The sequence below is a fragment of the Mixophyes fleayi genome (genome assembly GCF_038048845.1).
Source record: "Mixophyes fleayi isolate aMixFle1 chromosome 12 unlocalized genomic scaffold, aMixFle1.hap1 SUPER_12_unloc_2, whole genome shotgun sequence".
NCBI classification, from domain to species: Eukaryota; Metazoa; Chordata; class Amphibia; order Anura; family Limnodynastidae; genus Mixophyes; species Mixophyes fleayi.
Genome location: NW_027445896.1, coordinates 1,450,647 through 1,477,647, shown reverse-complemented (window position 1 = coordinate 1,477,647; position 27,001 = coordinate 1,450,647).

The following is a 27,001-nucleotide window of genomic DNA, read 5'->3' as shown; positions in this document are numbered from 1 at the left end:
GCGGCAGAAGAAGGTGTGTCTGAGCAGAGCATTATGGCTTTGGGTAGATGGAAGTCTAAGTGTTTTAAGCGGTATGTCAGGCCAGCTGTGGCGCTCTAGCCTTAGACAGGGCGATGTAATAAGGCTGACCTATGACGTTGCGTTGCTTACCTTGTTGAAAGGGAGCGCGGAGGGTTTTGCCATTTCTTTTCTCCGGGGGCCTGATTGGCGGTGGCACCCCGGGGTTTCCGGTTTTACCTCCGCATGGGTCACCCTGCGTTATGCGCGAATGTGGCATTTTTTTGTTTTCAGTATTAATTATGTTTTACGTTTTGCCATTTAATTTACTACTAATAAATTACTCCATGTTGCAGGTGTACGTCAGGATGGGAGGAGTATTTGACTGGTAGGCCATTCATTTGTTTTTTGGGCCGGTAAGAGCAGCCCTGCTCATGATGTGAGCAAATTTTCCAGGGCGGAGTCAAGAAGATGGATAGGTGTTAGGGGTATGCGTTGGGAATCTCTGTTGAAGATACTAAAAGACACAGAGAGTAGGTTTGGGCGCCCTTTAGAAGTTGTAATTCACCTTGGGGGGAATGACCTGGGTAAGTGGTCCAGTTTAGAGCTCATTGAACATATAAGATATGATGTCGGGGCCATTAAGTTACATTGGCCAACAGTTCACCTTACATGGTCCGATATTATCCCTAGGCGCAATTGGAGAGGGGCGGATAAACCAGCACGGATTGAGAAAGCTTGTGGGAAGGTAAATAGGGTGGTTCGGAAGACCTTTCAGGAAGTAGGTGGTGGCTGCATTAGTTATCCGTCCATAAGGGCTGTGTTGACGCAGTACTATAGGCCCGATGGTGTACATTTGTCTGATTTGGGTATAGCATACTTTATATTGCAGATATTTGGTTTTCTTGTTTGGCTATGAGAGGTCGGTTGGTGGCGGGCTGCGGTTCCTGGTGGGAAACCTTAGCTGTGGCAGTAAGCAGCCCAATCAGCGGCCATTTTGTTACATTGAAGGCGTAGTAGGCACTCTCCTCTTAAAGGGATTGGGCAATTAGCAGAATAGCACTTCGGGTTTAAGGGGCTCCGCTTAGTCGGGCGGGCCTCAGCTAATATGCCAAATGGGGGAGTTTGGCATTTTACGCCTAGTCGAGTCCAAATTAGTTTGGACGGAATTTACAACTAGTAGGTGTGGCCTGGATGCTGATTGGTCTGTTTATGTTGGCCACCAATTTTTCCCCAGCAGGTTTCGCCTATAATAAATTCCTGACCTTTCAAACGCCAATTCAAGTCTCTGTGTCGTTATTTTAGTTGTTAAGTTAGCTCTGGTAAAGGTTAAAGATGGTATAGAAGGTTGTCCACCATAAGCGGTTTACAGGTGAGTTGTTAGCTTCATCTAGATCGGCAATCGGTTCAGGGTTACTTCACAGAAATGTTGTGGTTAAGAATGATAACATAGCTTGTAAGATCCATAGATTGAAGACTGATCCTTTGGGTAGGGGGCGGTGGATTACCTAGCATCGTAATCAGGATATTGCAGTTTGCCCGCTTGAGTTTAGAAGATTGTATAGAGATATGTCCCCTGCTCCTGGTGGTAATTGGCTTAGGCACCATGATAGGTACCCCCTTACGAAGGTCCAGTTTTCCGCGGTCTTTAAGAATTGTATTGCTAAACTTGGATTGGATACAGCAGACTATGGGACTCATTCTTTTAGAATAGGAGCGGCTACAGTAGCGGCGGAGGAGGGTGTGTCGGAACAGAGTATCGTGGCTTCGGGTAGGTGAAGGTCTAAGTGTTTCAAACAGTATGTTAGGCCAGCTGTTGCGCTTTAGGCTTAATAATGCAATGTGGTAAGGCTGACCCATGACATGCGTTGCTTGTCTTGTTAAAAGGAGGCGTGGAGGGATTTCCCATTTCTTTTCCCCGGGGGCCTGATTGGCTTGTGGCACCCCGGGGTTTCCGGTTTTAGCTCCGCATGCGTCACCCTGCGTTGCGCGCAAATATATAGTAGTTTCTTTCTCTAATACCATGTATTATGTCTTGAAATTTGTTTTATGTGCATTTTACTCCATGTTGCAGGTTTACGGCAGGATGGGAAGCATTTTTGGCTGGTCGGCCATTCATTTGTTTTTTGGGCCGGTAAGAGTGGTCCTGCTCATGATTTGAGCAAATTTCCCCGGGCAGATTCAGTTAGATGGTTAGGTTTTAGGGGTTTACGTTGGGCGACGCTATTAAAGATTCTAAGGGATAGCGAGATAAAGTTTGGGTGCCCTTCAGTGCTTATAATCAACACTCTAGGCACCCAACCACCATGGCATTACTAGTGTTCTGTATTTAATAAATAGGCCTTCTTACCCCAACCAGAACTAAAATTAAATTAATAGCATTCTCAGCATTAACAGTTAAACAAACCCAACCCCCCCCCCCCCCCACCCAACCAGTCCAAAACAATAAATTAGTACACATTTAATAATTAGGATATTTTACCCCAACCAGCCCGGCATTAAATTAATATACTTAAATACTTAAATAAATACTTAAATTTAATAAATAAGCCTCCTACCCCCCAAACAGCCCCAACCTTAAATTAATAGCTCCCATGTTTAATAATTAGGCCTCCTCCCCCCTAAAAACCCCAACAGTATATTCTTAGTGTTTATGTTTAATAAATAAACTTCCTTCCTCCCAACCTTCCCCAACATTAGATTAATAACATTCCGATTTGATTTTTAAATCAATTTCACCCCCACCAGCCCAAAAATTAAATTAATAGCATTTCCATTTAATAAAAGGTCTATTTCACCCAACCAGCCTCAATATCAAGTTCATAACGTAATATTTTCCACCATATTTAATTGCAGATGTGCTGGAAACAACATACTTTGCATTGCTGGGGAATGGGGTATTTTCTGTGGTAAAGAGCTGGCTAAGTCCTGATGATCTAGCAGCTTCAACCTTTTCTTTTGGGCTGGAAAATGTTGTTGCAGCTCTTGTTGTCTAGTAGCTTGGGTCTTTTCCTCTAGACTGCCACTCCTGTAGCATGTAGTCTGACAGCTTGACTCTGGGTAATGGGGATGACAAAAACCTGTCCACATCCCATGACCAAGATCGTTTCCCAGGAGCACATCTCACATTTATTTGCCAGCTCCTCAATCGAGACGTAGCCTCACCGTGGGAGTACTTCGAGTCCATCTGGAACTGTGACTTTGGCAGTCTAGCCTGGCAATGCTGCAGCAGGTTCAGCAAGGATGGGGGGCTCACCACAGTGATTGAGGTCCCTGAGACTCTCAGGCCTTCTCCCTGCAATGGTCCAACTTGGGTGCTTCCACCTCTTTTTGGGTGTCTTTTTGGCCTCTTCACTGAGTCACTTTTCTCTGTGACATACGCCACTGGACTTTCTGGGGCAAGAACAATCTTTTTAGGCCCACCTCCCTTAGTCGGGTATGCAAGTCAGCCTGTGGGACAGTCTGGCCTTAGGTGACCGATTTTCCCACAGCCATAACACTTCCTATCCAGTCTAGTCTGATGACTTCCAGGAACAGGGTGGAATTGCAGCTAGCTACAAGCACCTGGGTTAGTGGCTACTGTTAGGATCTGCCTCATGATGCTGCTTTAGCTCCTGCCTCTGGGACTATATTTATTATTATATTGACCCTGCAGTACCTGTGAACCACCAGAGGTGCTGTTATTCTGCCTTCTCTTCTCACTATCAGGGACTACTAGCTGCACTATGGTAATCATTCGCACCTGATTGTCTCCTATATATGCCTGCCTCTCCCAGTTTCCTTTGATGGTCATTAATGTTTCTGTGCCTGTAATGTCTATTTACCCTTGGACTTACTGCCTTGCTTTTTCTCTTTTCCTGTGGAAATCCTTGCTTAGCCAGTTTCTGCTTTTCTGTAAGCATTTAGCATTCATCTCTAACTTGTCACTTGGAGGTAAACCTGATATTTGCCTTATAACTGGAAGTCTGTTTATTCACTGATCTGGCCTGTGTTTAACTTGCATCACATGGACTGTGTTTTCCACTACATTAAACAGTTTAATACTTTCAATATATTTCTGGCTCCGTGGCTTTAATTACAAGGACCTAGTTTGTGGAACAGGATTGTAACTACTTGCTTGGCGGAGTGATCAACAGCAGAGGGATGTTCTTCAATTCATAAAATTCTTTGGTGTTGGCTGCTAGACTGGCGCTTCTGCCAGGGTGGCCAAACCACTACATTTTGATTTGCCAACTGGGCCGCTACTTCAAATATTATTGTGTTGTGGTCCAGTAGCAATTTTTTCACCCTCTGTGTGCACCGGCGAGACAACTGCTCCCTGCAAATTAAACCATTTAAATCCACCCAGGTCTTGACACCAGATCCATTCACACATCTCATCACGAACTGCCACAGCTGGTTAGCAAATTCCTCATGGTTGATGAGAAGGCTTCTGCCAGATCCTCACATTTCTGCCAGTAGGTTCCTGGGGTAATAATGTAGCACTTAAAGAGAACTTTCTTTACCACTTCAGAGTCTGCACAGTCATCTGGGGTCAATACACAATAGGCCTCTAATGCACGCCCTTGCATTGTAAGGACCAAATAATTGACCCACTCCTTTTTGGACAAAGCATGGAGTTTAGAAATCATTCCAAACACCTGCAAGTGTAGATCACTGTCTCCAACACCGTCCTCAAATTCGGTAAAGTGACAGGACCCAAATCATGGTGCAGCAGATAATGACATTTTACTGTACAATTTTTCTTGCTTTGCACAGGATTTCGAGATCTACCTTGGACATTGCGGTGTAGTTAACCATCTTTTGCATTCCCTTGTGTGGAAGGAGCTCTTCACTTGAGTAACTCGGCTCTCCAAAAAAAACACCCTAGCATTATCAAATTGCTTGCCACCAGTTATAAACTGTGACTGGATGGGCTTACTCTGCTACCCAGTGTTTGGAGAGGGAGATCTTAAACAGTTTAGTTGGGTTTCCTTCTTACTGTCTGTATCTGGCTGTTACTGACCACTTCTACTGGTGTCACCTGTCAGCAGATATTCACCGACTGTGAATGCCAACTGCACATGAGTTGTAGGAGAATAGTGTTGCCACCAGCTGTCCCCAGACTCTTTGAGCTCCAGTATGGTGCCCTGCAGACTGGGACTCCTGGATTCATGTGTGAATCTAGGAGGCGCCTCTGCAAGTCTCTTTCAGAAGCCACTGAACTACAGCTGCCAGCGGAGTTTACACACAGAGAGCTCCAGGCTCCTACTTTATCCAGGGGCTGCTCCTGCAGCCCCCACTGTACCATCAGGGATTGGAGACCCCTCCGACACTCCAGTCATCCTGTACTTACAAATGGGAACCGGAGTGGAGGAATTAAAGCTCTGGCTGAGCTCCGATCCTCACTGGACCAGCAGTGGGGTGAGAAGCAATTTCTTTTGTTTTATACACATTTGAAATAACATTTTATAAACACACATATCACTTTATACATTTCTACTCCTGGGCTAACCCTTTCATCGCAAATATCTACATTTATATATTTATTAAAATACACTTTAAAATACATTGCACCTCCAGCACATAGCACTGGGGGGTTAACCCAATTGGCACCGCAGCATTGGAAGGGTTAATCTTTACACGGATGGGAAACCAGCCACAGGGTATGGTAAAATCTACTAACTACATCTTATTAAGATCAGAATTATGCAATCACTCTGCCAGTGTGTTAAAATTTAATATAATCCTACTTTGTTGTACAGTATCTGACAGTTCGCATTTTCCCAAGAGTCATATATATTAAACTTCCAAGTTCAAATATAATATATATTTTCTATACTTTCCGATGCCTTGTTTTTTATATGATATTATACTTTCTTCACATTCCTTACATTGTACTACCACATAATTAATTATACTTTTATTAAAATAACCAATTGTTTAGTAATTCCCATGATGTTCATTATTCATTTTGTACCTCAGAGACAACAAAATTTAATCTGTAGGAATGAAACATGTTAAATGTTATCTAGATGTAAAATAAATTCCCTGATTAAGTAGATACAGTGTTTCTAGAGTCTTATTCTTTGTCTTAAACTGATTTGGATATTCCAGTCCTCATGTTCTCTCCAATCTATTAACTGCTACAGCTGCTGTACACGTGTATGCTGGTGCCCTATCGTGTATATATATTCTTTAAAAGTCCCTTTCTGTTGAATATTGTGATGACAAGACAATACACTGTCATGATAGTGATATGCTGCAGCAGAGGAGCACCTAAATCTGCATTACCACCTAATTGTTGCACGTTATCATGTTACTCACCTGCTCCTCCTCTCTCTGGAGCCCCGGGGCCTGCTCCATGCACAAGTGTTTCCCGTGGTTCCGTGGTTCCTCTCACAATTCTGACTAAATTGACATTTTGGCGCAGGGCCAAATTATGCGATCGACTCACCCCGCCCCCTTTTGATCTCCCCGAGGTAGAAGTATGAGTAAGCAGGATGATCAATCAGGAGTTGCAGTCATGGAGATTGTGGCTTCTGATTGGACCTCCTGCTCACAAGCCACTGCCACAGCCATATGTACATGGAGGAGACAGAAACGAAGGTGTCCCGGGAAAAGCGGCTGCATAGAGCAGACCCTGGAGCTGGAAAGGGGCAAATAAGTAACATGTAACAATTATTTGATAATGCAACTTTAATCTCAATTATGTCAAGGCTTTTTAGGAGGTTTCACTATACCCAATGTATTGTTTTTAGTGACAAAGCCCTGTATAAAATAAAATCCTTTCAGAAGCATAATTAAAGGGGTTTCCAACCATCACATGTATTTAATGGCTTGTATAGGCTTTACTCCAAGTTTTAGTAAATACACAATTTTTACGTCCTGGTTTCCCTCTGTACGTTTAACCCGTGTGGTGATACCACGGGGCAGAGCTGTGTGTTTGTGTTGCTCTGCTCTGCTTTCTGTATAATTGTATCCAGTGAGCAGCTTTATGTTGTATCCTGGGGTAAGAAAATAATCCACTCTCCCTGATGTTATAAATACATGGCTAAAATCACGGAAGGAGGCTACTAAGAAAATAAATGCTTGTAGTAACATTTTCAGGATGGTGTGTACAAGATAAAATAAAGCAATCTGAAGGTGGAACAAACAAGCAAAACATCGCACAGCTGGTATTTCAGTACATAGACATCAAACTAGGTGGAGCTTGATCTGCTCTAGTGGGGAATGCAAAATATCTTTACCATCATTGTATAAAGGAAATGTATATATTGGGGCTCATTTAGAGTTAGACGTACGTCATTGTTTGCATAAGATGTGTATTTTCATACTGCAACGATTCCAAAATCCAGAAAGTATATGTCCATATATAGAGTTATTTATATCGCTGACATCCGTCCGCCTTTGTCTGGAAAAGCAGAATAAGGATGTGCAGGGACTAGCATGCATGGGCTGAGCACAGTATGGGTGGGTTCATGTAATTGTAACATAACATCTGCAAATACGCCTTTTAGGGCTCGATCCTCATGCAGGTATTAGATTTTTGGTGCAGGTATATGATGATGACTATCAGCCCTATTTAGCTGTTTCTAATTTGCTGATTGAGTATTGCGTAATTGACATTTCCATTTTTAATTACATTTTATATCTGCACCCCACTGTATCGGGGGGGGGGGGGGGTGGGGGCAGACCTACACTGGTCACAAAGAAACTGTTTTTGAGCTGCAGGCGCCTTGAGACTCAACATCAATGAGTAAATCCACTTTTTTGTGTACATTATTTCCAACGTACGTTTGGTGCGCAAATGCGTCCAACTCTGAATAAGCCCCATTATGTCTTTACTGTACTAGTTATGATTTTGTTGTATATGTTGTTATGTGTACACTGTGCATGTGGTTATTTTACCATTTCCATGCAATACATTTTCTAATGAAAGAATTGTGTCTGTGTTTTTCTTCTTACTGTAGCAATAACTAGATATTTATGTGGATAAGAAATTCCCTTGCTATGGGCATATTTCAAAAGAGCTTTATTCACTACACAGAGAGAGAGGGATGCAACACTTTTTATTGTAGCTATTTGTTTGACTGTACAAGTCAGCTTCCCTTAGGCAAAATAGATGTACACTGGGACCAGTACCTGTGCAATACCTGTCATCAATACCAATTGCAAAATCAGGACAATTTAAGCCAATTGCCAATCCACTCAAACCATGCACAGTTTGCCAGGAGTTCCCCCCGATCAGCCCAAACACCTTTCCTAGTAGGTTCAGCCTATTTGACCAACACAAATTGTGACTGTTCAAGGAAAGGTAGGTGAGGTCTAAGGTTAAGGCAGCTCAGGGGTTATGGCTGCCCTACCACCTCCTCCAGGTAAATCTTGGTCCTGCTCAGAATGTGGGAAATGTTTTTCTAAAATATTACTTCTTAAGTATCAGAGAAGCCATACCGTAAAGAAACCATATTACAGAATGTTGGCAATATTTAGCACATAATTCACTTCTTGTTGCGCACCATACAGGAGAAAGACCATGTCATACAGGAGAGATATTCTTGCTCTGAATGTGGTAAATGTTTTACACATATTCCAAATTGTTAAATATCAGAGAAATCACTTAGGGAACAGCCAAATTCATGTGCTGATGTGGGAAAGGGTTTCAAAGTAATTCAGAAAGGTATTGTATGTCAGAGAAGTAATGAAGGGGAGAAACGTTATTTTATGCCCTGAATATGGGCATGTTTTACAAGTTCTTGCTGTCTGGATGTCCCATGTGGCTATAAATGAGGTTGGGATTTCCTGCAATGGGTTGGCAGTGGTCTTCTCCTGGGCCTGCTGTGGTGTTGGTAGGAGCAAGAAAGGGAACATGCTGGCAGTTTATTGATGGCCAATGTATGTGGCCCCATGCAGACTCAGACATGAATATTCAGCTGTGGTGGAGGGCAGCCGCTTGCTAAGTTTTTTTAAGATCGGAAGACAGTTCAGGCATGGGAAACCTGCTTGAAAAAGACATAAATTAAATATAGATACAAAGCATCCCTGACTTAGGAGACATCCAGACAGGGAGGCAGCATTATTATTGGAGAATGGGTTTAAGAATGTTTTTAGAGTTCCTTATAGGGAGTCCAAAGAGTTGAAACTGTACGGATATTTGATGTCAGCCATGCATTATGCACTGTAAATGGTCCCTAAAACAAAGCCCAGAATATTCAGCCTGATTCATCATTTGTCAATTCCAAAGAAAGATTCGGTGACTAATGGGATCAGTAAGGAGACATGTTCTGCATCATACACCTCACTTGATGCGGCCATTCTGTAAGAGGCATCTTCCTGAAGCTTTCACCTCCTTAAAAGAGTGGGTGCTAAGGGCGGAAATGGGAATAAAGTCAGTTATCCACTATCTGGACATTTTTCTTTTCATGTGACGAGACCAGCGTCTTATGAAAACCTATAATGAATGGGGATAGTATTGGGACAGTCATGCTCCTCAGATTTTGATGATCAGTGTCAGGACACCAGGGCATTAGAGTCAAGGCCCACAGAGTAGCCCTGGTACCTTGGTGTTCTTTGGATCACGCAGACAAAGAGGAGTGGTAGCTATAATAGTACCTTTATTACAGAAGGTGCAAACACAACTGTAACACAATAACTATATTAAATCGCCAGCATCTAAAAACCTCCCCAACACATCCCCAGATAAAGATATGAGGAACCGTTACATATGTTTAAACAGTATTTATTTGGCCGGGCTAAGTTGTAAAAAAGTCTCTGGTCCTGATGCTTTTGTCACAATAGCTCAGTACTCAGGTCTTCCAGATTCCTCCGATTTCTACACTTCTAGGCTTGCTGGTCCTGGCCTCTCGGCCTTAAGCTCACTACCGAGACGTTAGCAGCCTGGACCCCTGTCACCCTACTCCTGTAGGCACACCAGGGAGTAAATGTATCAAGCTGAGAGTTTTCCGGCGGGTTTGAAAAACCTATCAGATTCTAGCTATCATTTATTTAGTGCATTTTACAAAATGAAAGCTAGAATCTGATTGGTTGCAATAGGCAACATCTCCACTTTTCAAACCCGCCGGAAAACTCTCAGCTTGATACATTTACCCCCAGATGTGCAGACGCACAAGCAGCTCCCATGGGTCAGAGTTATACTGTTGCACCATGTTCAGCCAGAGATGTGCCTAGATGTAAAATTGTAATCAGGACACACGTTGGAGCTGGTAGGAGACAGATCTTCAATACCAAGCTCAGGATATCCAATAAACAACCCTTGGTCTCCTTGCAGGCTCTTTTTAAACAGTTCAGAATTCCCACAGGTGAAATCCCGTCCTGTAAGTCCGTACAGAATGCCATTGGCTCCCAAATCAGGGGTTGGATATGGGAGTGGAGAGAAGTCATCCCCACATGGGTTTCCCCCCAGCTGGTCTAGTGCATAGTAGTCTGACACAGTCCTAGAGAGAACAATAGAGTAGCAAACTGGTTACTGCAGGGCTTAATCCCTGTTTCAATCCCTTCTATACATTCATATGAATTGTTAACGAGTAACCACAAGAGAAATTAGCTCTTAAAAGTTTGTCCTCGTATGTACATTTTCTCAAAATAAAAAATAAATGGCTAAACTAATGTTATTATTTTGTTAGGGTGACTTGGAACCAAATTCAAGACACGCTGCCCACATTATACTATCATGTTACTTTGTACTGATACTACCTCAGTGATATAAGACAGTAGTAGACTTACAAGATTTCAATCTTGGATCAATATAAGCCAATATGTATACATGGATATCCTCCTGGAATATTGTCCTCTTACTGGATCTCCTTATGATAGGTGCTCAAAAGACAAGTGACAACTGATAGTGCATTATCTCACGTAGCCAAAGTTTTATTGCACCAAAGAAGCATAAAAGCAATGTATAATACAAATATTGGCTTATATTGATTCAAGATTGAAATCTTGTAAGTGTATATCCGATAGGGGATTGAGAACACCAATCATGTGGTGTTTTTGTCGTAATTATCAACCCCCACTGGATCCTTGGGATATTTAGTGGTTTTCGGTGTAACCACATATTATATGTTACGCTATGATATGATTTTTTTCTTTTCACTTTTTTTATGTGACCACAATCGTGGTGAATGCCAGAAATCTGTAAGTTACTTTGATCACTGCAAATTTCTGGAATTTGTGGAAGACATACATCAAGATGCAAAGAATATGTATATATATATATATATATATATATATATATATATATATATATATATTATTTCACAGTTGACTCTTTAAAACTGTTAGCGCCAGCTCTGTCACCATTGGTTATTTTTACAGTTTTTTTATTTTTGCACATTGTATGTGGATTGTGTGTGTGTGTGTGTGTGTGTGTGTGTGAGAGAGAACAGAGGCTGCTTTCAGTTGGCCTGCGCAGATATACCAATCTTTTTATTGTATTATAATCAACAATTGTCTGAGACGCAAAAGAGGAACCAAGTATGACAGCCAGCATCCTGCTGCACAGCGGATCACTAAAGCCATGACAGCTATGTTATCACTGGATGTGAGTCCAATTTCCCCATCAATGCATCAGGTTATAACCGATTAGTTGAGATCATGTGTCCACTTTACCAAATTCCTTCACAATCTTATTTCTTCTTAACAGCAATTGCTGTACTGTGAGGTTAAACAAAAAGTCCTTCAGTCCCTAGAAAATGTCATTGTACCGACTGTCCACTTAGCTACAGATATGTGACAAGCGGTACTGGTCAAACAAAAGACTATATAACTGTGACAGCCCACTGGGTTGTGTATAATACACAGTGTCAGGTCATTCACCGCACCCTGCCATATAGCCGCTCACTAGGACAGATGTGATGCTGCCCCTCACACACAATTACCTTCACAGACAAACATTTAGATTGTAAAAGCAACATATATAAATATATATATATAATATATATATACAGTATATGCATTTTGTTTGTGGGGGGAGGGGGGGTGCTGCTCACAATTAAACAGTTCCCTATTTTTCCCCACTAAATATTTCAGATGTCGCTGATACTGCCCCTGGCACTACTGTCATCAGATTTAAACATCTTTGATTTTAAAATTAAGAAAGAATAGTTTTTGTTAACTCTTAAATAGTTTAATAATATACCCATCTGCTATCACTTCTAAATGGCAGCTGAGAACAGGAAGGACGGCTATACATTGAAGATATCGATCCAATACTCACGAGATCTGACATTTTACATGAAATGACATTTTGCCTCATTTTCAGATCGGAATTTGGAGCAAGACACTGAGTCATGTCTCAATTCGACTCTGTACCCTAAAATTCCTGTCTATCTAATTCTATCTCCGTACCGCTCATCTCTAGTGAAACATAAAAAAACAAAATGTGGGGGAAAAGTAAAAATTCTTCTTGTTTCACACACAACAATGAGAAATACCCCACTTAGTAGTCTTATGCCAATATATATAGATAGTTTTTTTTATAACATAACCATTCAGGTCATGGCTTCACTTCCCTATAATTCACACAGTTCATCCATGTTACACATATGTACATAACTAAGACATAGGGCTGTCATACATATGGCCATTTACAGTTACACGGCTCTCAACCAATGGCTGATCAGGGATTACTGGGCACTGAGCTACCTGGGTTGGTGATGTCACAGAATTCTCTTCAATCTGATTGGTTGGAAACAGCTGTTTACACTTGAATTTCAAACAGAGCGTCTGTCATCTCCACAGGTAATGTAACAAGACTGGGACGGGGATTATATTATAAATGGGATATATTCAGGGGATGAGAATAATTTACAGTCTGTGTATTCCTGGTTTACCCATCTCTAAGCCCTGTGTTAATGGCTTTAACATGGTAACAATATTTACAGTACAGTATAAGTATAAAAAGAATGTGGACCTGATTTTAAACCCAAATACATGTAAAAATCCAATTAAAAAGTAATGTGGAAAATAGATATTTGAGTAATGTCAAATACTTTACATGAAGCATATCTTCATGTAGCTACTTCTGCCATTGATTTAATTTCCTATGACAGTAAGTAACAAGCTTAGTGGGAAACAGTCACTATCATATTTTTACAAGAACTATATTTAATGCTGCAGTTTACATTAGAACGTTACACATGAGAATGTTTGATTTTGGCACACTGGGTAAGCACTTGCCAAGGTGATTATTGTAGTCTGGTGTAAGGTCCTAATGCAGGTTACCCATAGACTGGTCATTAGGATACCTCCTACCTGCCATCAGAATCGTTAAGAGGTACAGAATTCAAGATAACTGGGGGAGATTACTTTGTGGTTTGCCTATGAGTAGTGACTAACGAGATTGTGTTTGACCTAATAGATTGGCAGATTCACAAGTAATTCCCCATGATTCACACAGTTCATCCATGTTACACATATGTACATAACTAAGACATAGGGCTGTCGTACATATGGCCATTTACAGATACACGACTCTCAACCAATGGCTGATCAGGGATTACTGGGCACTGAGCTACCTGGGTTGGTGATGTCACAGAATTCTCTTCAATCTGATTGGTTGGAAACAGCTGTTTACACTTGAATTTCAAACAGAGCGTCAGTCATCTCCACAGGTAATGTAACAAGACTGGGACGGGGATTATATTATAAATGGGATATATTCAGGGGGTGAGAATAATTTACAGTCTGTGTATTCCTGGTTTACCCATCTCTAAGCCCTGTGTTAATGGCTTTAACCTGGTAACAATATTTACAGTACAGTATAAGTATAAAAAGAATGTGGACCTGATTTTAAACCCAAATACATGTAAAAATCCAATTAAAAAGTAATGTGGAAAATAGATATTTGAGTAATGTCAAATACTTTACATGAAGCATATCTTCATGTAGCTACTTCTGCCATTGATTTAATTTCCTATGACAGTAAGTAACAAGCTTAGTGGGAAACAGTCACTATCATATTTTTACAAGAACTATATTTAATGCTGCAGTTTACATTAGAACGTTACACATGAGAATGTTTGATTTTGGCACACTGGGTAAGCACTTGCCAAGGTGATTATTGTAGTCTGGTGTAAGGTCCTAATGCAGGTTACCCATAGACTGGTCATTAGGATACCTCCTACCTGCCATCAGAATCGTTAAGAGGTACAGAATTCAAGATAACTGGGGGAGATTACTTTGTGGTTTGCCTATGAGTAGTGACTAACGAGATTGTGTTTGACCTAATAGATTGGCAGATTCACAAGTAATTCCCCATGATTCACACAGTTCATCCATGTTACACATATGTACATAACTAAGACATAGGGCTGTCATACATATGGCCATTTACAGTTACACAGCTCTCAACCAATGGCTGATCAGGGATTACTGGGCACTGAGCTACCTGGGAATGTCACAGAATTCTCTTCAATCTGATTGGTTGGAAACAGCTGTTTACACTTGAATTTCAAACAGAGCATCAGTCATCTCCACAGGTAATGTAACAAGACTGGGACGGGGATTATATTATAAATGGGATATATTCAGGGGGTGAGAATAATTTACAGTCTGTGTATTCCTGGTTTACCCATCTCTAAGCCCTGTGTTAATGGCTTTAGCCTGGTAACAATATTTACAGTACAGTATAAGTATGAAAACTTGGACCTGATTTTAAACCCAAATATCTCTAAGAATTGAAAGGTGAACACAAAGGGGAACATTTTCTAAAATGGTTTTACAGAAAATGTGTATTATTATTATTATTATTATTATTATTATAAATTTTTAAGGCCAACTGTGCTTTACAGATTAGTGAGTAAAACATGTCATACATGAAACAGGTACATACAATATAGATAAAATAAAAGCCAATATAAAAACCAAGGGTAGGGAGAGAGCTTACAATCTAATGAGAACAATCAAAGTGCAGCAAATAATGTATAAGCCAAAAATGCCCCATAGCTAATAAAAAATGCCCCAGTTAGTGCCTTGTGCATTTCCTACACCAGGTATGACGTTCTATGGGCCCTAGTGATAGTCTCCAGCCCTTTATTCAGGTAAGCCCACTTGTGGGGTCACAGGGGGAGCAGCAGATTAACCTGTATATAATAAAAGAGTGAATCTACAGGACTGTAATGGTGCCCATGTGCATTAGCCCCAATGTGAACTAAACTAATCCAGAACTAACAAAATGATTTTAGTCCATCTTGAGCCCCCCGTGATAGAGAACCAAAGATGGATGGAGAGAAAGGGGGTGAGTGGAAAGTAACAGAGATTTGAAAGGATGAGGAAGTAATGGGGTGAGGGGAGAAGGATGAGCGAGGGGAGACAAGACAAGGTTGGGGGTAAAGTGTAGAATACATTTAAACACAGTGGGCCTGATTCATTAAGGAGAACAAAGCAATAAAGGACTATATTTGATCCTAGACAAAACCAGGTTAAAATGCAAGGGGTGCAAATGAGTTTATTATTTTGCATATAAGTTAAATACTGGCTGTTTTTTCATGTAGCAAACAAATACTTGATAGCTTTATTTTTACACCGAATTTTAAAGCTGAACTAGGACATGCCCTACCCCTAAATTTACCTCACTCTCCAATGCAACATGGTTTTGCCAAGGTGCAAAGTTACTCATTTATTTTGCTTTTCTTTCCTTAATGAATTAGACCCAGTACCTTTGGGACACATTTTTTGAGACCTGCTTTTAGTAACTTTTTTTATTAAATAATGAAGAGCTCTGAAAGTAACCATGTTTTTAATAATTTTCCTAACAACAGATTGATCGCTAAGTCTGACAAGAGACAGAAAAATGAGTGAAGACAAACCTGTCATCCGCAGTTCTTCCAGATGTAAGAAAAATATAAATGTGTTCGTTAGGGCGGGGAACCCAGTGGTAATATCAAACAAGAATTTAATACGGACATTTAGGGCACCCAGTGGTACACCCAGCACCCCCCATCCCCCATCTTTCATGTAAGTCCGATGTAACTTGTTGAGTCCTGAAGCCGCTGTCAGCATGTTCTGTTACAGACAGATAGCGCTCACCTTCCGGTCCTGCCCTGGTCTCTGGCTGTAGGAGAGCAAACTGCCAGTTAGGGGTAAGAGAAGAACTGCTCCGGGCCCTGACAGCAGAGTTTGCAGGGTAGTTTGTTTTCTATGATTGTCAGCAAATTATGGCTCCATTTGTGTGTTTATTAACAGATTATGGCCCCGTTTTCTATGACTGATGCTATAATCCGGTGACAATTTTTTAACGTTATCACTAAATATTATATGGGAGCTGCTTTACATATATAAAATAGCAGATTTCCTCCAACTGGATATGGGCTTTTTCTGGTAAGATATATTTTCCTCCCTATATCATGTTTGCGCCAATGCCTCTCAGTATGTGTTTTTTCCTTTTTTATGGTATAGTTTCACCACAATTGATAAGCAGTATGGTAGTTACCTCCCAAATGTCCCAATTTCAGCAGAAGAGTCCACTATCCTGCCCGGGGACATATTTGTCCAGCTTGTGGGAATGTTGGGATAAGGGCGATAGCTAATGACCACGCCCTCACTGTGCCTTGACCACGCCCCATCAAGATGTGGTCATGTTTGTCTACTTTGTATGTCCCTGTATTTTGTATACTCTGTTTTTCCCAATACCTGTTCTGCCGATCACTGTGTTATATTACATATCAACTACGATAGTAATAATAATTAATGGGACTCATGTACTAGCCAAGGTCCACGGTTATGCCGCGGTAGCTAGCTTTTCCATGTAGATCAGTTATGGACTCTCTATCGGCATAGGCCACATTCTAATCGGAAAATTTCACAGAAGCGATGTTCAAATTGAAAGTCCCTTATCCCACCTGAGTGTCAGACGGTGCAGACTGGATCTACACACAAGAGGGAGCTATTGCACACAAAGGAACGCACATAAGAGACAACTGGGGAGGAACTAAGGGTGAAAGGCACAAAACAGGGATAATGAACAAACACATGGATGAAGATCAGACACATAAGGAACATGTTTAACAGATTTTATATTGCTAATACCATGGGTAAATTAATGATAATTTATAGTAAAACAAAGTCACCCATCATTGAGAATATATTAGCTGATAATGAATATTCTTGTCTCCCCAGTGCCAGAAGCTGTAATGGAGACCCTCGTTGGAGATCCCAATGACACCTCCCGGAGGAATAAGGAAAACATCGCTGGACATTCCATCGCTGAGGTAAAATGTCTTGTCTACTATATTATATATGGAAGATCGTTGTTCAATTCTAAATTGAGGCACAGGTTAAGCTTCAACACATGTGACAATGCGCTTATGTTGTAATATTGTTACATTTTAGTTATATTATAAGTAATATTCAGTCTTTATTCCATGCCTCCCAACTTTTGCAATCCCCAAATCAAAACAAAACACAGTTTGCAGCAGTGCGTCCATAAATGGAGGTGTGGTCACATCACAATGGTTGCGTGGCCACACCCTCATGGGCACCCTTTACCATCCTCCCCTAACAACGCCAAAGATTTTAGTCTCTTCTATGTATAAAGATGTACATGTAATATTATGGGCCAGATTCATGTTCAGACTTATCTTGCGTGAAATAGACCTGCGCTTGCTCCAAAACGGACTTTACTCCAATTAACGCAATTGCATGTAATTCATGTCCAAAGCAAATGACACTTACGACTGCCTACAACACATAAGGGAACAATGGTGGCAAGGTTTTTCTCCTGGACAAAACCATGTTACAATGCAAGGGGTGAAAATAGGGTTATTATTTAGCACATAAGATAAATACTGGCTGTTTTTCATGTAACACACAAATACTTGATAGCTTTAATTTTACACTGAAATTTAAAGTTGATCTAGGACATGCCCAACCCCAACTATAAATCTACCATGACATTTTAAATTTGCCTCCCACTCCAAGGCAACATGGTTTTGCCAAGATGCAATGTTTCTCCTTTTTTTACTTATGGGTTCCGTGATCTTTGCTTAAGAGCAAGTTAGGTGCAAGTTGCGTTCGGACTTGAATCAGGCCCTATATGAGCCTCCTCTTCAAGGTTCTCATGTTTCCCTAACATGATCCTCACCAGGTAGTGGTCCAGGTACCAGTTATTCCCACCAATGGTTCTTTAACATCCATCTTGCAAAGAGCCTGTGGTATGAATCAGCAGTCATTTTTATACCAGTATCATGTAAATTTCATCACTTAAATTCAAAGTTGAAATGTATTAATAGTCTCTAGTAACCTCTGTCCTTGTTATTCCAATTCACTGGCTTTCCTTTGTATTGAGAGTCATTCATTTGTTTCCCTCCTACAGTATGTTTGTAATGACATTTACTTTTTATTTTCCCGGTTGTCTTAGGAGAGTGTATCAAGCCCGAAGTCACCACCACAGGGATTTTATGTGGGCTCCAGCTCGGAGGTATTTTCTACATATATAACTTTCTAAAGATATAAGTCTTTCCATCAGTGGACTCTTCATTTTATATTTACTTATTTTACACCAATGGTATATGGTTGAGGTTGAAGCCATAGGTCCTGGTGGTGATGTGATGGTGGGTGGTCTACAGCAACATCAAACTGTGTGGTGTGGTAAGACAAAAAATGAAATCCAGTCCCCTGGATAAGTGTAATTAAAATGATTGCCCCCTTGTTGTTCATAATTAATCCCTAAATGATATTAATTATTATTAGTGCCCCCTTGATGATTATAAATTATAATAGTGCCCCCTTAATGATATAATTATTTTAGGGTTTCTCTCTTTTTTCGTCTCTCTTGTGTCCAGCACCTGTTCCCGCAGTGTGTGCAGGGAGGCCCCTGGACGTGACGTAATAACGCTGTCATACTTAGGGGAGCCGGGGGCCCCTGCATACAGTCACATCTGGGACTAGGTGCTGCTGGCAATTAAGATGGCAATTTTTAAAGGAGAACCCCGGCGTGATCTGTGTATCTGCTAAAATGTAACATTCTCAACTTGTATAAGTTAATGGTAGATGCAACTTATTTAGGAAATAGGACAGACTGTATAGGCGAGCATCACATATCTGGGGTTAACCATATTTACTTTTTATGTTCCCGGTTGTCTTAGGAGAGTGTATCAAGACCGCAGTCACCACCGCGGGTATTTTATATGGGCTCCAGCTCGGAGGTATTTTCTACATATATAACTTTCTACAGATATAAGTCTTCCCATCAGCGGACTTTTCATTTTATATTTATTTATTTTACACCAATGGTATATGGTTGAGGTTGAAGCCATGTGTTGAGAGACTTTCATTTTTAAAACCCATATACTTCCTCCTACAATATGTTTGTAATGACAATTACTTTTACTGCCCCCGATTGTCTTAGGAAGATGTACCAAGCGCCGGATCAGCACCTCCAGGAGTACATTTGGATTCCAGCTTGGCGGTAAGTATTGTCTAGGTATACAGCTTTCTAAACATATAAATCTTCCCATCAGCGGACTCTTCACAGATTGAATATGGTTGAGGTTGATGGGGCTTGTTAGCGGTGGGTGGTCTACACCAACAGCGAGCTGGGTGGAGGGAGGGCTGGAGCAAAGATGAAATCCAGTACTTCTCAGGTACCAGATGCAAACATCCGATCTCTATTATCTGTCTGCTAATATGGGTCATTTCTATATCTGACCTTGAGAAAACTATCCTGTTCAGTCGTCACAATGACCGAAATATACTGTCTCCCGTTTTCTTTCTTTTCCTGGATTCATAGAACTCCCTTCCACTTACTTGTATACGTATGAATGGAAGAGGTGTAACATAATCTACAAGAGTAGATTAGTTAGATATGAATATTCCCAACGGTCTGTGAGGTCATTTTGGTGAATGATGTTTGAGAACAGAGATGTCTCATGTTTATAATGACATTTACTTTTTCTGCATCCTGTTTTCTTAGTGTTGTGCACCAACACCGGATACAGCTTTAGAAAAATATCTTCTGAATTACACCTTTAAGGTATGTTCTAGATATACAACTTTTTAAAATATAAGTCTTCCCATCAGTAGACTCTCCATATTATATTTATTTAACACAGATGGAATATGGTTGAGGTCATGGGCCTTGCTGGTTGGTGATGGTTTGGTGGTGGGTGGTCTACAGCAATGTGTACATATCAGATATCTATTATGCTCCTGTTAATATGAATAATTTCTATATCTGCACCTGATAAAACTATGCTGCCCAGTCATCACAATGTATAAAATATTCTGTCTTCTTCTTACTCACCCACTTGTATGAGTATGAGTGGATGAGGTGTAAAGTAATCTCCTTCAGTAGATCATTTCGACCTGAATAGATCTGACAGTTCATAAGGCCACTATGGGGAAAGATGTTTGAGAACAGAGATCTCACATATATAATAGAGTTCTCTGGAATCAAATTGAATAAGAAAAGGTTCCGTACAGAGAGTGCTTGTTATGTGGCCATGGTGCACTGCTGGATGACTGACAGTGATGCCTCAATCCCTGACCATGGTGATAGTATGGTGATGGTGATAGTATGATGTTTAAGGGAGAGTTACTCCACCCAGTGCAGAAACACAGGGCCAGGCCAGTGCCTCCTATAGAGAAGCACATGGCAGCAATCTGCACCCAGGAACTTCTAAGATAAGAGAATTATACAGGTCACTCTTTCTTGCTTTAAAGACATAAGAAGTTGGGCAGTCAGGTGACATTTTTCGGACTTTGAGGTCATTACTCATAAGATCTGGTTGACCTGCTGTCATCATATTGTGAATGTAGCAAAGGAGGCAGAGTTAGATTAAGGATTTGGGGGGCCCAGGGTACTTAAGAGAGGGGGGCCCTATGGTCTAACGTTAACAGCACAGTGCCATCATTCAGGGAGAGAGTTACTAAGTCACATAGTTCTAAACCTACTACAATAATACACTATTAAATGTCATGTGTGTATGTATGTATATATATATATATATATATATATATATATATATATATATATATATAAAATCATATATATATATATATATATATAATAATAATGTAGTAATGTAGTAATCTATGTATGAAATGTAAAATTTACATAAATTCAAATTTGCAATATCATCCTAGACCCTAGTAACTCCTACTCTTGTTATAACAATTCACTGGATTTTCTCTGTATTCATTTTAAAAACCCATATTCTCTCTCTGTAATAACATTTACTTTTTCTGCTCCTTGTTGTCCTATTAGTGCGCACCAAGACTGGAGTCACCGCCCCCAGGATTTTATCTGGATAACAGCTCGGAGGTATTTACTAAGATACAACTTTCTAAAAATATAAGTCTTCCCATCAGTGACCACTTCACATTATATTAATTTTACACAGATGGAACATAATTGAAGTTGAGGCCATTGGGCCTTGGTGGTGGTGGCGGTGGGAGGTCTAAAGCAACAGCAAGCTGGGTGGAGGGGTGGAGGGGTGGGGCAGAAAAATGGAATCCAGATCAGATACCAGGTACAGCAGAGGATATGTGGAAAAATCAGATTTCTATTATGCTTCTGCTTATATTAGTAATTTTTATATCTGGGCTTGCAAAACATTTAGATTTCTGTTGAGAACATGACAAAATATCCTACCCCACACTTGCTGCCTAGGTGTGATCTTTGGCTCAAAACTATCCTTTATTCCCCACATCCCATCTCTATCTCTCTGACCCCCTGACCAACATTGCTGTGTGACTGGATCATATAGCCCACTGAGCACTTTTTACAGTTGCAATCTGACCAATATACAATATATAGCACTTAACCTCATGTATCAAACTTACATTGTCCCATAGGTTGTAAGCTTGTGAGCAGGGTCCTCTTACTTCTCTGTCTGTCTGTATTACCCAGTACTGTTTTATTACTGTGTTTGTATCCATTTGTAAAGCACTATGGAATATGCTGGCGCTATATAAATAAATGATGATGATGATAGTACCAGAGGTAGCAAAAGTCAACACAAAGCCCAGGAGTAGAGCTGGACATCGGGAAATCTTCTACCTCCTGATAAAATTGATCTCTTTAGGATCGAGTGTTTGATTCCTGAGGGTTTCCCATTTCATGCAATGTTTGTAAATATCTGCTAAATTACACTATCAGCTACTATGATATCCTACTATTAGTCTGGGGATGGTCTTCTCATTTGTTTGGTTCACGTGAAGTGCTATCCTGTTTTACGAGTACTAGGAATGTATCTTTGGCTGTAGCTCCTAAAATTTCAGTCCATTATTGGTATTTGGCTTCCGCATGTAGATTAATATAACAGACGCAACACAAATATAATCTGCCTTGTTTGTTAAACCATGCGCATGTCCTTTTGGCTTTGTCTACCTGTTTCTTTTATTAAGCTGACATTCTGCTATCTATATGTCCTCTTTTTAATTTCTGTCCAATGCCGTCTACTTCTACTACTGGGAATGTCTTGTTATGATTGGTTACTGCAAGTTACAGCTCATCTGTGATATCTCCATCAGCTTAAAAAAACAAAACAACTTAATGCACATGCAGCCCCAGGAGTGAATTGCGTAAAACTAATGGTTGCTTCATGGTTAGGATATTGTACCTGTGTACATGGTTTACCCCATTGTGTAGTCATTCTTTTCATATGCATACATTTTATCAACAGTCAGAATTCTCAGCATCTGATGAAGTGAAGACAACTGAAGATGCTGGATGTGAAGTTCCCATCAATGAGGTATGGTGGCTTTTTGACTTCATATTTAGATGGATTCTATTATCCTCTGCAAAAGGTCTGATTGGCGGAAACAGATAGATCAGGGGGCGGCTTTGCTAAGTGCAGATAAGGCGCACAACTGTGTCTAGTTTTGCACTGTTATTTTAATGAGCTAGTTTGGGAGGAGAAGCTGCTTTTAGGGAAGCAACTGAATGTTTTGATGTTTGTATATGAGCCTTAGAGCTTCTGTAGTTCATCACATGACTTTATTAGAACACATAATGGTGAAGGAAGCTGGTAAAATTCATTATGTCCGCACAATTTGTGCTCTTTAATTAAGTTACATTCAGAGGAGGGAATTCAATTGACAGCATTACTCGTGAGAATAACGCGTTCCTTGCACTATTAATGTTACTACGGTAATAGTGCACATTATTACCGTTAGTACGGTAATCTCAACATTGATTTTTGCTTGCAGCTCTGAAAGCCTTGAGTAGAGAGCCGCGTTAAAATTATCGTACTAACGATAATAGGGCGTGGGCTGCGTTATTCTCACGAGTAACGCTGCCAATTAAATTCCCCCATAGAACATCCAGGCCTGCGATAATAACTAATCCTTGTTACATTTACTAAGATCAGTATCAGTTTTCTTAGCAGGCTTGGACTCAAACTTTTTCCCCCTACAGAATACACATGAGAAACAGACAGCAACAGAACGTCTTCATGCTCTATGCAGCTTGGTCTCAGACTGTACACCATCCCCACCAGAAAGACCGCATGCCTCAATTGACAACATCCCTTCTTCCGTTCCCGTGGTCATCACTACATCACCGCAGGTGGACACAAGAGAGATCACCATCGAGAATGATGCACAAGCAGATTTTTCATTCTTCTGTTTGTGCTCATGGTGCTGCCTTCCAGCAGACCAGCAGCAGCGGAGGCAACAGCAAACATCTGGCCCCCGGAGATCTCGTCTTCAGTCCCTGTGGAGGTGGATTCGTAAAAGATGTGGAAGGGTGGTTTCTGCGAGCAACATCAGTGGAAACCAAGACAATGGCAGCGCTGGGAACTGAGACATACCATCATGCGGCATACAGGGTGAGCTCATGTCTTGCACTGAAGGGTTAAGTTGTCTGATTCTACACATACTAACCTAGGAAACACCTATATTGTACTGATGCACTATCCACAATGTTCTACACATATATACACCAAGAAAATAATAATCAGATTCTGTTGGCTGAATCCCAAGGATTCAACTGAACACAAATCTTCCTAAACCTGCTAGGAATTATCCACATTTTAATCCAAATTCAGGATTCTGTACATCAATATATTTTACATATAATACATTTTCCACATTTAGAAATATAGCTGTAACATAAGTCTTCTAGTTTTACTCTTTCCTTCACCATCAGCCATCTAAAGATACAATATATTTACATAAATTAGTGGTCTTAAGTATGGATTTAACCAAATCTACCAGAGATCTTTAATTCTTCATATAAAACCTGCACATACTACAAATGTATTAGAAACATGAAATTATCTGATAGAAGAGGACTGGTGACTGTATCCGTCAGTGCAAGACATTTCCCCTGTTCATGAGCACGGAAAGATGGACACTGTTGCTGATTTAACACCAGATGTTTCATATAGATATATAGATATATAAATATATAGATCTATTTGTTTCATTTAGATATACAGATATAGATGTTTATGTATTATGCTTAAAATATTGGTAGTTACAAAAAAACAAAAAAAACAAAAAAATTATTATAAGAGTAAGAGAGGGCTGGGATTAGAAGTGATATAAACACTGAGGGTGCATGTAGATGAAAAGGTTAAGGTGACTGGCGGGTCAGGTTCAGGGCAGGATCATGCGTCCTCCCTGGCAGGTCATCGATTGTCCCCTGCATGATTGCCTCAAATTTAGTTGACCCAGGTCAGCGAGCAGGTCCAGTCGCGGTCGGCTGACCGCAGTTTGTTTACTTTAGCACTGTTGGTGGATGCGGGGACTGCGGCTTCTGGGTCGGGGAGCTCTCTTTCTGTTTCTCCCTCTGCAGGTTCGGCTGGTTGTGTGACATCAGGTCAGAGGTCTGGGCGTGCTTCTTATGCGGAAGCCGCATCTACGGCCATGGTGGGCCCGTCATCACGTGTGGAAGGTGGTAGTCGTGGATCAGTTGGTGAGCATGCCAGTAGGGTGTCTGGTTCTAGCTCTGATTCCAGCTCTTCTATCTCTGGGAGTGAGGTTCCGGACAGGTCTGGGAGGGCAGACACAAGATTGATGAAGCTCCTGGAGAGGAAGTTGTGTAGTACCTGCCATAGGGTGGGGTTGGAAGGTGTTGGTTCCAATGAAGGAAGCAGGATATTGAGGGACGATGTGGTGCGCTGTTCCAATACAGCCGTCAGGGGGATATTAGGTGCCGGGTGTGTGGTAAGATAGGCACAGGTTGTTTTGTGGATATGTTTGCCATCACTAATAAGGCTACAGATGATTTGGCAGCATCAAGGTCACGCTCTGGCGTGTTGACGAGGCATATCGAGAAATTGTCATACCTGGTTATTGAAATTGACACTGTTGCAGGGTGTTGTAAGCTTCCAATGGAGGAAGTAGCTAAGTTGAGGGGTGTGATTGATTCATTTCAGGGTGAGTATAAGGTGCAGTAAAAACAGGTGCAGTCACTGCTTGGCCTGCTTAATTTTGCTTGTAGAGTGATACCCATGGGTAGGGTTTTTTGCCAGAAGTTAGAGAGGGCTACGGTTGGGATTACAAAAGCAAGGCATTTTGTGAGAATATCCAAGGAAATTAGAGATTATATGGCTATGTGGTGCATGTTCTTGGAAAATTTTAAATGAGTTTGAAGCTGCTTTGTTTCGGCTTGAGTGTGTAAAGGCTTTTTTCATGGCTTTCAGAAATACAACAGAGGGATTGAATGAGACCGAGGTGATATAAACACTGAGGGGGCAGGCAGAGGAAAAAGTACAGGCATACCAGGAGTTAACTTATCTGGGTTGTGGTAGAAATCTGAGTTATCCAATCAGTGGAGCCGGAAGGGGAGGGGTTTGCTTTCCTGAGGAGGCTTATAACATATAGGAAAAGGATGTGACTTCCTCTTGCCGGATAGATTTGTTAAGTGAGTATGGGCTCTCTGCTGTCCTGGTAAGTATTGCTACATAAACTGTTTTTTCACTGTGTTTTTTAACTGTGTTATACTGTTTTTGGTATTGCATTTATTGCTGTGATCGTGTTTATTTAAGTTGTATTTTCAGTGTTCTTTTCTTTTCACATTTCTTCCCAATCCATTCTCCTCCTTGTTTTCTCCACCTTATCTTTTTCTACTAGTTCTTGTCCCTGCCCCCCCCACTTTCCCCTCTCTCTTTTTCTTGTTTGTTTTTTGTTACCTTTTCCTTCCCCCATTATGCTCCGGGCCAAGAGAGTTAGGGTTCCACCCCACCGCCTCCCTGAGGCTTGTTCCCCCCCCCTCGGCCCTTAGTAAGCGGCGAGCCCAGATCCGGGTCTTGCCGACGGGTGTTTCCTCTTCCCCCCTCTCGGGTAGTGGGGTGGGTGTCCCCGGCGGTTCCGCTGCGGCCGCGGCGGCTAGAAAAGTTTATGCGCATGCGCGACGACGCGCACGCAGACGCGCGCGCATGCGCGTCAGTCCATCCCGATTCCGGCGGCCATGTTAGATGCGGGCGCTCCAGGAGCGCCCGTGGATGCCCCTGCAGCCCAGTAGAATTGACAAGGTTGTATAGGGATATGTCTCCTGCTCCCGGTGGTTATTGGCTTAGACATAGTAATGGTTTTCCCCTTACAAAGTTTCAATTTTCAGCGGTATTCAAAATATGCGTGGTTAAGCTTGGTTTGAGTGCAGCGGACTATGGGACGCATTCCTTTAGGATAGGGGCAGCTACGGTAGCGGCAGAAGAAGGTGTGTCTGAGCAGAGCATTATGGCTTTGGGTAGATATAAGTCTAAGTGTTTTAAGCGGTATGTCAGGCCAGCTGTGGCGCTCTAGCCTTAGACAGGGCGATGTAATAAGGCTGACCTATGACGTTGCGTTGCTTACCTTGTTGAAAGGGAGCGCGGAGGGTTTTGCCATTTCTTTTCTCCGGGGGCCTGATTGGCGGTGGCACCCCGGGGTTTCCGGTTTTACCTCCGCATGGGTCACCCTGCGTTATGCGCGAATGTGGCATTTTTTTGTTTTCAGTATTAATTATGTTTTACGTTTTGCCATTTAATTTACTACTAATAAATTACTCCATGTTGCAGGTGTACGTCAGGATGGGAGGAGTATTTGACTGGTAGGCCATTCATTTGTTTTTTGGGCC